The sequence below is a fragment of the Cyprinus carpio genome, chromosome B25 (genome assembly GCF_018340385.1).
Source record: "Cyprinus carpio isolate SPL01 chromosome B25, ASM1834038v1, whole genome shotgun sequence".
In the NCBI taxonomy this organism is placed as follows: Eukaryota; Metazoa; Chordata; class Actinopteri; order Cypriniformes; family Cyprinidae; genus Cyprinus; species Cyprinus carpio.
The window spans coordinates 9812326-9826784 of NC_056621.1; the positions used below are offsets into that span (position 1 = coordinate 9812326).

A 14459-nucleotide genomic window follows, 5' to 3' on the forward strand; every position below is an offset into this window, starting at 1 on the left:
CTTTTTTTTTTTTTTTTTTTTTTTCCCCCCCCCCCGTTTGCGCCCCTCGCCCATTCTGTCCCGCCTGCGCGACGGCGCAGTAGGTGACGCTGTGCTTGGCCGCCAGTCTCCCGGCGCCGGCTTGCTCGCCCGGCTCTGTCTGACGGTGCCTCCGCCTCTCGGGTGCGGGCCGCGTGCGCCCGCTCGCTCTCGAGCCTACCCCTGAAGGTCCGGCAAGCACGGGAAGCAGGAAAGCGGCCTTTAAGGAGGGAGGAAACGCACCTCAATCTGCATTCACTCAAGCTGTGAGACAGCCCTAACCACGCCCCGTATGGCACGTAGCAGCATAGCTCAGTCAGGAGCGGACATTTTGACTTGACCGAGCAGGTTACAAATCAGGCTGGCTGGGACTGTTTCTTCGGACTGTGGTATATGTTTTTCCCGTGTGTAAATGATTCGGGGTGAGTTGTACACTTATACCATATATATACTATTCTTTTTAATCTATATCATGGTTCTGATTGTCAGTGTTTGCCCAATAAATCGAACGCAATTTAAACTGCGTCACAGATGGAAAGGGAAATGAAAACTGAAAGCGATATTGAAAGTGAAAACCAAACGCCTTTGTATCGGGCATAAGCTTGCTAATAAGTGTACGTTCTCTATTACACAAACTGCTTATGTTCACTTCCTAGTTATATTTTGTACCCTGGTTTGTTTCTTATTGTCAAACTTGATAAAAGTGTGATTAGGTCCTGCACTCTTAATATAGAGCACATGCAACGAGGGCGGGCGATATGCTTGGCATTGCTTACTTATTTATTAATATTTTTTTTACTCGGCAATACTGGGTGATTAATTAAATATGTTACTGAAGAAACTGAAGGTTTATGTTCATTGACACAATTTTTTTACCTACTGTTTTCTTGGGACGTTCTTCTGTTATAGACCACTTTGTAGCACACTGGGGTTTGTAACCATATACAAATCAACCCAATCTGGATTTGAAACAAGCTTAAATTGGGATCCTCCTCTCACGTTTCTCGTAACCGGAAACAGCACACCCACCATCTTGGTCTGCAACTACACCTGAAACCCACTGAGCGTAACATACGCTTCGTATATGGTCCTTCGATGCCGGGATGGGCCATCAAGAGGGAATCCTGAAACTCCCCAGGCCGAAATTGAAACCTGTCGTCAGAACCTCGACGTCCAAGAGAGCAGACACCTTCCTGCCGCAGTCTAGCTGATTACGATGTTAAGCTCACAACTAACCTCCATCTTAGAGCCACCAGCCTGCAGATTCGTTTGCGCAGAGACCATCGAGACATAAAGACATGCCGTCCTAGAGATCCATATTCCTCTTGGCAGTGTCCAGTGCTTCATTCAAGATTCTTCATAGTTAGTGCACAACGGCCAGATATCCCAGACAGTGCGACTCTCGTCTCTTCAAGCTGCCCATATTGGAGGAAAGGCCTAAAGACTCTGGACTATTGGAGAGACTTCAAAGAGCAGATTGAAGAGGACGCCATGATAGATAAAGAGTGCTGAGGAGGAGACTGTGATGCTAGAGCTTTAGATGAAAGAAGGCCGTATAGACAGGAACAAGCCACCTAAGTGCTAGGAGAGTTGCTGAGCTAAGAGGTTAGAGAGCCACCGGCGGGCGCGTCTCAAAAAGGTTCAAAAGGAGCTTTGAGGTTGCTAAATATGTTGTGTGACTTCTTATACAAGTGAATCTCAAGATGTTAATGTTGCTGCTTCACAGTCCAGCCCTAGCTGTTGATCCTCTGAGGTAGGACAATCAAACATACACAGAGTTGCTGCTACCACTGATCGTAAATCATCTGCCCAGGTAATGACCTAGTGCATTCTTACCCCTTGCAATGTGTTAACTTCTGTACCACGTGTCATCCGGTAACTGCCTTCCCCCATCATTACCTGCTGTACACATTACTATGCTTCAGTAGCCCGAATCCCCATTCAGTGCTCTGTCAACCAGGCTGCAGAGGTAACCGGAGTCCAACCTAGTGTACAAAAGGTCATTTTCGGCTATGCTAGTTTCTGCACCCGCACACTTAATGTCTAGGCAATATTATTACGGAATCCTTTTACCACTTTAACCTCAACTGTTGCTGTGGCCCAGGTCACACACATTATTCAGATACCTCACTGTCCACCTTATAGTCATTATACCCTCTGTTAGTGCCATGCCTACAGTACCCATCTACGTTGCTCAGTAATTCATTAGGGGCTACCACTTACAGGCTCAGTCCTACCACGCCAAAAATCCTAGGCCCTACACTGCGACTAGCCGTACCGTAGTCCTACTCCCCCCATCTGATGCCACTCAAAAACATTGGGCGAGGGATGTACCCCTCTCTAGCCAACCACCTGTGGATGGACCAATGGTTGAGCGGCCATAAGCTTAACGGGAGGTCCCAAATCCAGCTAGTCCCTATATTCGATACTGGCAGAGCGAAAGTGCTCTTTGCACCTACTGAAGATGGCCTTAGACAAACCCACCGTAATGAATAGACCCCAGGCCTTCATCTGAGGAGTGAACATTACAAAATATCAGGTCCTTCTAAGTCACTTAAAACTCCCCAATGCATCTCCAGTTGGCCAAAGCCTATATGTATGACCCCAGGGACCATACCACACACAACTATGCGCACTGCAAGCCGTCTGCAGGATAACATCACGGCCCAACCACCGTCAACTGGTTCAGTCCGAAATTAGGTGTCATACTGAATGCACAAGCAAGTCAAAGCTTCCGGTGAGGCAGAAGCTTTGACTCCATTTTTTCCTTATTATTAGCCAACAACTAGTAGGAATCGCTCAGAAACTTTGGATAGGCCCCAGAAAATGATACGAGCTGCGCTGTGGCTCTCATGTTGATCGATGTTAAGCAAGATGATGCCACATCAATATCGCTGGATGGAGTTCGTTGAGTACTGATTTCAAGCCGAGGCATTTTGCAAAAAAAATGGCACGCGACCGCAACTTATACTTTACCCAGACCTGTCTGCAGGGTCTAGCGATGAAGTCACAAGCAACAGTGCATTTCTCCATACAAGCAGGGATACTAATGTATCAGTTTGATATGGGCATACGCACCTATGCCTAGACAGGCCAAGAAAGATCTCGCAAAAAGGTCAGTACCCTTCTCGTTCAAATGGACGGAGATCCACATCCATCTTGTAAATCAGCTGATGCCACGTTACAGGCCTATGCAGGGGACCCAACGAAAATCTAAGGGACTCCTTTAAGATTCAAACCATTCTGCCCAATAATGGTCAATACAAAGGAGCCACGGCCTTAAAGCATGTCCTAACGTTCAAGATCATAGTGACTACACATCAATATAGTACACAGTGGATAACCAATGCATGAAGCGCTTGTGGAACATGTGGCGACACGGAACCCAACCTAAACCGCCAGACAGATTGTACTGTGAAAAGAACTGTACCAACTGTACAACTGAGAATGAGTACATCTGACCATCTTGCATTGACTGGCATGCCTTACAATGCCAAAACAAACAGCGTGCTATGTCAGGTCAACATTCCTACCCCTCAGGTTCTATCCTACCCAACAGGATCTCAAAAGGTATATGCTCAAGATAGATCAAGTAGTCTTACTTGCACAATCGTAAAGGAAAAGTCATGGAACCTTAGGCCATGATTGCAGTGTTGAGACGGAGCGGTTCAGAGCGATAGCAATTGTTTTGTCACAGGGCTGTAGTTCAGTCTGAAACTCTCCTCACTGAACCTGAAAACACTCACACTACGGTCTTACGGTCCCATCACGATGTAGTTAATTTGCATGGAGCCACTGTTTCCATCCAACCGTGTGTCACCTCTGGCACAGACAATGCAAGAAATACCTGATTTCCTCATGCATTCCACCGCAGATAACCTTAGACTATTCGAAACATTCCTACTTCACGTTGTCTGTATCTCCAGCACAAGTATGAGCATCTTAGGTCCTTGCAATTACCGGGCATTGATCGCGCCCAACACCTCTATGCTTTATTGGGTTATGACATGCCCTCACCTGCTTGCTCCTGTCCAGCCAGTGTGTATGGGACCTGCAAATGGACCAATTGCCATATGCTACTAGACTTGGTTTGGACCCTCCAAGGTCCCACTGGCGCTTAGTTTAACCCATCCCCTTCCACCCCACAGTTGGTCTCCGACATAACCACACACCACATTGAATACTGAGTTATTCAAGCAATGAAATGTGGAACGCCTCTGGCAAAATCGATTACTTCTGGCTCTATGTAAATGAGAAGGACCAGCCACTCACTCCAAGCAACGACCAGCTATGCCCCTCTCTCTTCTATCAGAACACGTACCACCCAGCGGTTTAGGAAGTCAGTGGTGTTATGCGATACGCCACTTCCCTTGCTCAGACGACCCAATGCTGAACTTCTTAGGAGCCCCTAGAAGAGCAGTCAGTGATGGCAAATACCTTCGAAGCCACTGAGCCGGTAAACTGGCTAAAGGACCTTAGGCGAAGCCGAGTTCTTACTGTTTCTGGGACATGAAGATAACTGAACAAGAAGCTGGCTACGTAGCAGAGATATCAACACAAAGAAAAGCTGAGCCAATCCCCTGAGTCGTACGTGGGGTACATCCCATCACATTATGGTGACCCATAACAACAAGGGACCAGACATGAGTAGTTCTCAACTGTTCTTATCATATACCAAGGCCACTCTTTAAAATGACCATCCTCCTACCTGGGCCCATTCTCTTGGCCCGTCGTTACTTGGTGTCGTGCTGGAGGTTCCGTGAACATTTCCAGTCGCCATCAAGCGGAGATTTGGAAACGGTATGTTCCACCAGGTATCGACCTCTTGCCAAAGTGATAATGCCTATTGTAATGCTTTCTGTGGAGAGGCATGCAGAGGAACGCAGGAACAGCCTTAAGATCTTACGAAATGGGCAAAGGTCTTTTTTTAACCATGACGGCACAACGTGCAGCGCGCCCGTGCTGTGCCATTATATGCACTCCAGGAAATTGCCCCACACCAAACGAACTCACCCGCAAATGGCATCAAACTCTGGTCGAAGAAACGCCGTCAAAAGTTTCATTTTATGTAGAAAATCTGTTCTTCATAGCCTTCAAACTGCTGCTCATGAAGTCTAGAGCACTGGTAGATGGTAGATGACCTAACGGCAACTTTTGCTCACTGGTGGGTTTGATCCTCCGTCAATGGGACAGCAACACAGACACCCCCCCCCCCTGAGTCTTATTCAGCCATATCCCCTCTGAAAAGCAGCAAGCTCACAGTGCATAGTGAACTCTGGCATCCACATCGTTCAAATCAGATTGCAATCCCAAGGTGTTACACTCCATATGAATGGACAAGTGGGAAAATCCTCAATCGGTGATTTACATATTTTGCGTCCGGCCCCATCTGATGAGGGCTTACGGCGCTCCCCTCAGTGGTCTACATGCACACAGAGAAAAACATTAATGAAGCGACATGTTCATGTCTTCATTTGTGTTGGGCTCCGTTACACGAGTGGCACTCCGGAAGCAGATGACCAATCCATAGTTTGGAACTTGATTGTGCGGGCACCTTAAAGGACGCGGCCAGTGGAGATAATGTCCTTCAAGCAGGAATAACTACACTGTGGACATCAATGTATCATTCTCTGGTCAGACTCAGCCAAAGTTCCTCCAATGGATCTAAATCAGATCTCATAGCAGATTACAATATGCTCCTTGGGTGGGAACAACGGGTGGCTGAAAAATTCAAATCCACCTGCACTAATATATTGATTCCATGTGAGAAGTACGTTGATTCAGCTAACATTACCCTGCGTGATGTCATAACAACGAGGCAAAACATTAAAGGTAAATTAAGCCCCACCCTTGGCCGTTATTGGATTACTGGGACCCAAATTTTCCTATGTACCAGTCAGAGGACCTGTTGGCCCACTTTGCCAGCCAGTTGAAACCTAGAAACAGAGGACGAAAGAATTAAAAAAAGTCAGCGAAAACTTCCATGCATGTGTGGCCAACAATAACCCGGAACATTCCCATTCCTGATGTTAAACAATTTAGCTTAAACTGGTCCGAGCTACCCTAAAATTTACAAGTGAAATCCCTTCACGGGCGGCGGGGATACCTCTCCCATGCAGTCACCAAATGATTCAGAGGAGTTACATATCAGCATGAGAAGCTCCTCTCTACATACAAGCTCAGAAAGATTCCTTTCCAGCAGGAGTTTTAAGGCATCTTGCTTCTGATCGACCAATTACCATCTAACAGTAGGACTTAGCATCCTTATCACCTGAGTATGATAAAAGCCAGTGGACTTATCAGGGTAGGGAGGGAGAATGAGGACATTGCTAAAGCAGATAGAAATTGGAATGCAGATACAATCCATTGTGCTCGATCCACAACATCACCAACCAAGCTTCCTGGATTTCAAGGAATATGATGCCTCCCTTTTACATCCTGGGCCAGAAAGAGTATTTGCCGAGCTGAGAAGACAATACTGGAATTCTGCGAGAGAAGGGAAGCTATCAAGAAGCCATCAATTACAGTGTTTTGTCCTATGGACTGCCAGAAATTGCGCCGTGCTTAAACCTGGTGGGTACCAAAAATGTCTGACCTCCATCCAGTCACGCTTTACGTTTGTAACAATAACCCCCATTTTATTCCCACTGGGATGGATTGTTTTGGTTCCATTCACAGTTGAAGATGGGTCGGACGTACAGAGAAAAGATGGGAAAATAGTTTTTCAAATGGTCCTGACTACCACGTGTTCCCATCTTGATCTATTAGAAAGCCTTGATATAGATGCATTTCTAATGTCTCTCCGCAGATTTCATAGCTACGAACGAGGGGAAAACCATTTTGAGGTCCTTTGTGATAATGGAACAACTTTGTTGGATGGAGACAAAGAAGAAAATGAAAGGGTCTAGCCTATGAAGCCAGGACGCCTCTAACTCAGGGAACAACTGGCCAGAATCAACATATTTCATTCAGATTTATTCCACTGGTTGCCCCTCACTTCGGGTGGGAGCATGGGAGCATGGACGGGAGGTTAAATCAGGTTAAAGCAGGCCCGAAAGGTAGTCCCTACGTGCCTCGCCTCCCCTGAGAGATCAAACATTTGGACTGAAAACTGTACTGCGAACCGTTGCTCACAGAAGTAGTAGAAGGCATCCTAAATGCTAAGCCTTTGGGATACGTGTCCTCAGGGGACGTGTCTGATCTGGACCCAGTTACGCCTAGCATCCTCCTTATGGGTCGACATGATTCACTTCCTCTCCCACAAGTGCTTTATGATTTCAAGTACATCTTTTGGGTACCAGAAGCCAAAACGAGTACTCGCCTGACCCCATTTCTGGTCTAGATTCATCCATTACTACCTTCCGAAATCTGACCAAGGAAAGGACAGAAAGAAAGACGGAAAGCAGCCTAACATGGAGGAGAAATTGATCTTAGACCAGGTGGCAGTTACGATGAAGTGGATTCAACAACTTCCCGAGCAATGTTGGCCCCAAGTTTTTTTTAGGGAAAGGTTACCAACCTTTCACATGGACTTGATGGGCGTATCAGAATCAGTGGGTTGAAGTGCAGAGGTATTACAGGAATAGACATATGTGAGACCTGTATCTCGTTAGTCCCACTCCCTAAAATTCTCAGGACGATTTTTGACCCTCTTGATTTTATTGAGGCCTACTAATTAGGCTAGGTTTTTCTCACTATTTCAAATGTGCTTACACACACATTTGGGGGGCAGGCTCTCCTGTGTGTTGTGAGAAGGAAGCGCTAACCACGCCCCCTATGTGGCACACGTAGCAGCGCCATAGCTTGAAGTCCAGGAGCGGAAATTTGATCTGTACAGCAGCAGTGTTTACAAATCAGGCTGGCTGGACTGTTTATTCGCCTGTTGTTATAGTTTTTCCCGTGTGTAAATGATTACGGGGAGTTATCATATATAAAATTTTGGCCATCTATACATTGTTCAGATTTCAGTGTGTGCCATAAACTGAACGCAATGTAAAAACTGAGTCACAAGATGAAAGTGAAACTTGGAAAGCGATATTGAAAGTGAAAACAAACGCTCTTTGTATCGTGCATAAGCTTGCTATTAACGTTTGATCTGTTTTACATTCTTTTCTTAAATAATTCTACTTTGTCAAACGTGTACTTTCCTTTTTTATGGTGCATGTGGATAAGAGCCCAATAATTTCATCAACCTGTAAATGTCACAATTTAAACGATTAATAGCACACTTTACTCAAAACTCACTTTTAAACGCCATTGAGTGCCTGTAATTACATACTGCCTGCTGGTTTTAAAATAGGGGTTGGGCATAAAAATGAACAAAAATGCTATCTTGGTATGACAAAATATAGTGAAAAGAACATGTGATAATTATTTCTCCAACGCTGTGCACACAATTGGATAAGAGCCCTGAGGAATGCTGTAGATTGCATGAAAGTGAACACAAACCTGAGGAAAACATGATTGAGTGCATTATGAGTGATAATTCCTATTCAACATATCAATGTTTACCGATTAATAATTTTGCACTACTGGAAAAAATTAGGAATTTTAATGTCGCGAAGCAGATTTATCATAAAACAGTGGTCAAATATCAAAGCTGGAAGTCGTACATCTTTATACTGATGCTCTTCATGATTCAATATATATATTTATAATAAATGGGTAAAATAAATATGCAAGGGAAACTGTTTTCAAATACGGCACAAAGTTTATATTTACAACACACATTTACCGAACAACAGACAGAGTCAAACTATTCAAGTCAAACGCATCAGAGCCTCATCGCGACATCCCTGCCCCCTCCCTCTACAGGCTGAGCCCAGTCCCAGCACAGGCCTCTGCTGCTGAAGGTGGATCCCATGCACTCTCATAGGCCTCTCCATGACCTCACAGCAAAGGTTATGTAGAGGCACAGCATGTCAGCACCATAGATTTCACAAGGTCGACCGCACAGTAATTTTCCTTTCATAAGGCAACGCTTTATCTTCCTTTAATCTATCTTTCAAAGCATTTTCAACCACTACCAAGGCCCTAGGAGATTTTCATGTTGTAGAAACCGCTGTTCACGCTGTTAGTCAGTCCAGTGTCAATGAATGGTTGTAATAGCCAGTGCTGCAGGTGATAGGCACGTTTCCAAGGATGTAGTAGCAACCATTCACCCCAGCAATGTTTTTTGGTGCTAGCTGGTATGTGGTTTTCCACGGGCTTGCCACCCTCCCACAGTGTGGACAGTCTCAAACAAACGAAAGCATCATGCAGGCTTCCAGGCAGTCCTGTGAACACATTCCAGAAAAGTCCTTTCCATCCACAAACGTCTCGAAGGATGCTGGAGTGCCAGCCCACGTGGTTGAAATAGTCACAGTGAGGTCTTGTGGTGCTATTATGGGTAGCGTGTGATCCATCAATAGCACCACACACCGTTGAAGTCCCCATCTGTTCCTCAATGTAGGCAGCCATTTCTTTAAACCTCCTGATCTGGAAAACGAATGTGTTCTGTATCAGCAACGTCTCTGCTACAGCACAGAGCCCTGAACACACCGACACACAGCTGAAATGCTTTGCACCAAAAGATGTCCAACACTTCTGTACTCAGAGCCGTATAAAGCTTCCTCAGTGCAATGGCTACTCTCTTTAGAGGTACACACATCGCCGAAGTTTGCGTCTCCGCTCTCTCCATCGCAGGACGATTTGCTGCACAAGTAAATCACCGTTTCTTACGGACATTCTAAAGTTCGCAAATCCTGCGTGTTTGTAAACCCAGGAACAATCACACCACACCACTCAGAAGCTCTGTTAAATGTCCAAACAGATTGAGTCTGGGACGGCGACTTTGCAAAATCATGATACATCTGAAATACAGAGGTACACATTTTGATACCTACCAATTGTCAGCTAAATCCATTATCTGCTTGTGTGACAATATAGCGATTGAGACCCTAAACAAGATTAGTGACCTCAGTGCGCTGTCCGGGCAAATCGAGTGGATGGTCGTCATCTTCGGGCTTCAAGTTGTAAGAGTCCCAGACTCGTTTGTTTTTTATTGCAGTAATTTGTTTTGGCTGCCATCAGCCCCATTTCTTAAACACAATTCTCCGTCTGAAGTTAAAAAACATCCACATGCCGAGAATCAAGAAAACCATTCCCTCGCTAGGCGTCCAGTGTTTCGTGTAAGTTGCGTTTGAAATGTATGCGCGATTGAGGATGATGTCATGAAAGTAGTAGGCTCAACTATTGACCCATCAGTCCCACCCTACTTTGATTTCGCGTACTAACTGCAGGGAAAAAGCAACCGAGCTAAAGCGAATCCCAACCGTTGCCGTACCAAGTCGGTCGTACCAAGCAGTGGAAATGCAGTGGAAAAGCGACGCGAGCCTACTGTTCTGCTACGAGTTGAACCGTACCGAGACGAACCGAGCCGTTACATGCAGGGAAAAGTGCCAAAGAGGAAATGTGCTGGATGTGGAGGGGTCCAGACTAGATCTTTGCCAAGCCCTTTTGTCACTCTGGATAAGTACAGTTCTTGAATAGACGGGAGGGTTTGTACCAGTGATTAGTCGCAGCGTAGTCCGGACACCCTCTGTCGCTTTTCTGAGGTCAGATTTAGAAGCTGAGCTGAACCAGACAGTTACTGAAGTGCAGGAGGACAGATTCAATGATGGCGGGCTTAGAACTGTTTCAGCAGCTCCTGTGGCAGGTTGAATTTCCTCAGCTGGCAAAGGAAGTACAACCTCTGCTGGGCCTTTTCACCAATTAAGTCAATGTGGAGGTCCCACTTCAGGTCCCAGGAGAAAGTGTTGCCCAGGAACCTGAATGACTCCACTGCAGTCACAGTGCTGTTCATGATGCAGGAGTGGGGGGAGAGCGGGGGTTTCTCCTGAAGTCCACTATCATCGCCACTGTTTTGAGCAGTGTTGAGATCCAGGTGTTTAGACTGCACCAGGACGAAAGGCCTCTTTAACCTCCGTCTGAAGCCCTGTCTGTCATCCGACCTCGGCCAGGGCCCTGGAATGAGGCCAATAGAGTGTGGTGTCATTCTGGCAAATTTCAGGCGCTTGACAGAGGGGTCTTTAGATGTGCAGTCATTGGTGGTACAGGAGAAGTAGCAGTGGGAGAGAACGCATAGCCCTGAGGAGCTCCAGTGCCCAATTATGCGGGTGCTGTATGTGTATTTTCCCAGCCTCACTTGTTGCCTGCCTGTCTGTCAGGAAGCTGTTTGATCCACTGACAGACGGAGTGTGGGCACGGAGAGCTGAGTTAGTTTGGGCAGGAGGAGGTTTAGGGATGATCGCGGTTAAAGGCCGAGCTGAAGTCCGGCCAAACAGGATCCTCACATAGCAAGTCCTGGGTCTGTCTTAAGGTTGCAGAACATTATGCAGATCCAATGTGTATCCTGCATCGTCCACAGAACTGTTTGCTCTGTAGGGCAAACTGAAGAGGAATTGTTAAATGACTTCATGTACTACAGATGTTAGAGCCACAGACCTGTAGTCATTTAGTCCTGTAATTTTGGATTTTTGGGGATGGGGATGAGGTGGAGGGTGGAAGCATGAAGTAACTTCACACAGCTCCCAGTGATCCTGTGGAAGATCTGTATGAAGACTGGGGGGCCAGCTGTTCAAGCACAGGATTTTTCAGACAGACTGATGGAACACAATCTGGGCCTGGTGCCTTTTTCCTATAATTGGAAACATGTTAAACGTTCTTAATAAAATAGTGAGCAAATGAAGATGTAAAAATTCAGATCCACATGAGGCTTTCTATTGGTTAGTGATGTTCTGTGACTGTTCTCAACTTGGTGATGAATAAACTCTACAAGCCCAGAGGAGAATCAAAGTTAATCAATTAAGCTGGAAAGGGGGAGGAGCCACCTTAATTCAAAGCTCTACTAAATAGCAAAGCCAACACTCCGGTGTATTTGGAGCCTTGTACCAAAGTTTGTCAGAATGGGTTTCTTGCAAGGTGTGTTAGTGTTGGTGTGATTGTGGCTTTTGACCTGAAGAATGCATGGGGAAGTTTGAGGACACAGTCAAAGTCCAAGCATCATGAAACCACAATCAGCCTCCAGAGGTCCTGTTCTTTCATCTCCAAGGGTTCTTGAATCCTTTCCAAAAGGCTTCCTCAGTTGTCAGAGTTTTGACTCCAGAAAATTTGCACAAGAGCCTCTTGGTTCCCAGGAGAAGCAGGCTGATACAGGGTCCAGTCAAGCCTTTGGACTGAGGTTTCCCATCGTTCCAGAGGTGCCAAGGGAGTTGGCGGTGAAACTTCCAGTTGAGGCAACCTGTAACTCCCCGTAGTGTTAGGAAGCTGTTCAGTGTAGTGAGAACCACGGGTTCATGTGGAGGTGAAGAAGGATTTGTTTTAGCAATGGTCAGCTGATCCAGCCATCTGGTTTGTCTATGGGAGGCTGTCCTGTTGTCCGTGGAGGACTCTGCCCTGGGTGCTGATCTTTGAATATGAACTACAGGACTGCAATAGTGTATTGGATGGTAAGAACTGCTGAGTCTTACTGATTAACTATCAAAAACAAAGGTTCTTCATAGGCAATTCAAATGTTACTTGGATTGTTTGAACGTCCACAGAACCATTTGCTCTTCTGGGTAAAAAACTGCCAACTGAAAAGCTTCTTCAGGAAACCAAAAGTACTTCTGTATGGCATGTATTGCAAAAACACCATTTTGAATATCTTAAGCGTAGCTGATGAGAACTGACTTTAACAATAACTTCCATCTCTCTCCTTCAGATGACTTCAGAATGAGCTTGTTCACACCTTTGCTCTTACTCTACACTCCTGTGGCATTTGCTGGCACTCCGACATCTCAAAGGAGGGTGCAATCTGTTGGTGTTCAACAATGCCATTATCAAAGGTAAGTGACTAGATGTGACTTTCAGCAGTGTTTCTTGTGGTGCTGGGTAAACTGGAAGGTTGTTTTTGCATCTCCTTGAACTGCAGGTTATTTAATGAGCAGTAAGCCTGAATCCAACTTGGGTCCCTTTATGCCTCAACGGAGGTTGGCGAGACACATCTTGCAGTTCTCTGAACCCCTCATGATGGGTTTGTGCAGCTTTAGATCTTAAGTCGGTGGAATGTGGCTGTGCTTAAACTGTTCTTTTTTTCCTCTTGCAGATGACTGGTCCCATCAGAGGCCGTGGTACTAATGGGGTGATATTATTAATATTGAGGCATCCGTGGAAGGTGTACAACTACCGCCCCATCAGCGCAGGCTTCTGTGGATAGCTGTGTGGCCACCCAAGCAATCTGATGTGAATTTTGTTCTGAGATATTCTTCACATTGAGAATCATGGGTAAAGTCATGTTACTTGATTCTCTGGGATCTGATTAAGTTTGTCTAGTGAGCACTTTGGTCACTGAGAATTAAGGTGACAAGGTGAATATAGGTTTAGTTCCCTTTTGCAAGTGCTTTTTTGTTGTCACTGACTAATCTATCCCAGTAAATATATACTATCATCCCAACAAAAGTATGTGAGATCAAAACTGGATCCCTACAGTATGTTGAAAGTATGCTTAAAAAGTCCCTGATGTTCCATTTCAGATTTGCAGTGCGGGACCCATGCGCAGTCTAATAGCTAATGTGTTGCTCCTACAATCCCTTTGCAGCCCCTGGTAGGAATTGGTTTAGATCTACAAACGTGTACTATGGTTAAAAACCACAAATGTGTGGTGCATGTAGGCAACTGGGTTGACACTTCGATAAAGGGGGCTTTGAGTTGCTAATCAACACTTAAACCGGTTAAAAAAAAAAAAAGCAATTTAAACTTTATAAACCTGTTTGGGCATTAACTTTTAAATGCATGCAAAAGTTAGCAGAGTTCATCATGGGAAGACCGTGGTCTGGCAGAACAACGTGGTACTCTTTCTCTCCAGTATGGTAGGAAGTTACGCTTAAATGTGGAGGATGTTAACTATGGTGACAGGCCAGTTTAGTGACCAGGTGTACATGTAGCTAACAGACTGCTGTTGCATAAAGAGACAATGGTGTGGTAGCTTGTCTCAAAGCAGAGAGTACTGCAAGTAGCCAATATTGGGACGAAAGCACGGGTCATGGCACTTGATGCGTGAAGTTGGTGTTCTTGAGCTGCTCTTTAACTACATTGTCCCCGAGACTTCGGGTAAGGTCTGGTGACTTGATGCTATAGAGACGACATTGAGTTCTTTGTCACCACTCTATCAGGTGCCTTGTGGATGCCAAGGCTACAGCTTCCAGCTCCCGCTTCATGCCTCGAACCCAGGAAGACAAGATCCGGCCCCTTCCAGCTGGAGACCTCAGTTTTCAGGAGTGAGACCGCCCTTCTGTACGTGCAAGTACGCTGAATGAATCTGACTTCTCTCTTCCCATCTGCTTTGGTTTTGTGGGACCTCCTCACCTGTGGTGTCTCTTGCAGATCTACATAACATGTACTGGGAAGGCCACTCTCTTGCT

General features: G+C 45.7%; 1 pseudogene; it reads left to right on the forward strand.

The window, feature by feature from the left end:
- The first annotated feature begins 11963 nt into the window (after positions 1–11963).
- On the forward strand, positions 11964–14319 carry LOC122142393 (annotated as a pseudogene).
- Positions 14320–14459: the final 140 nt, after the last annotated feature.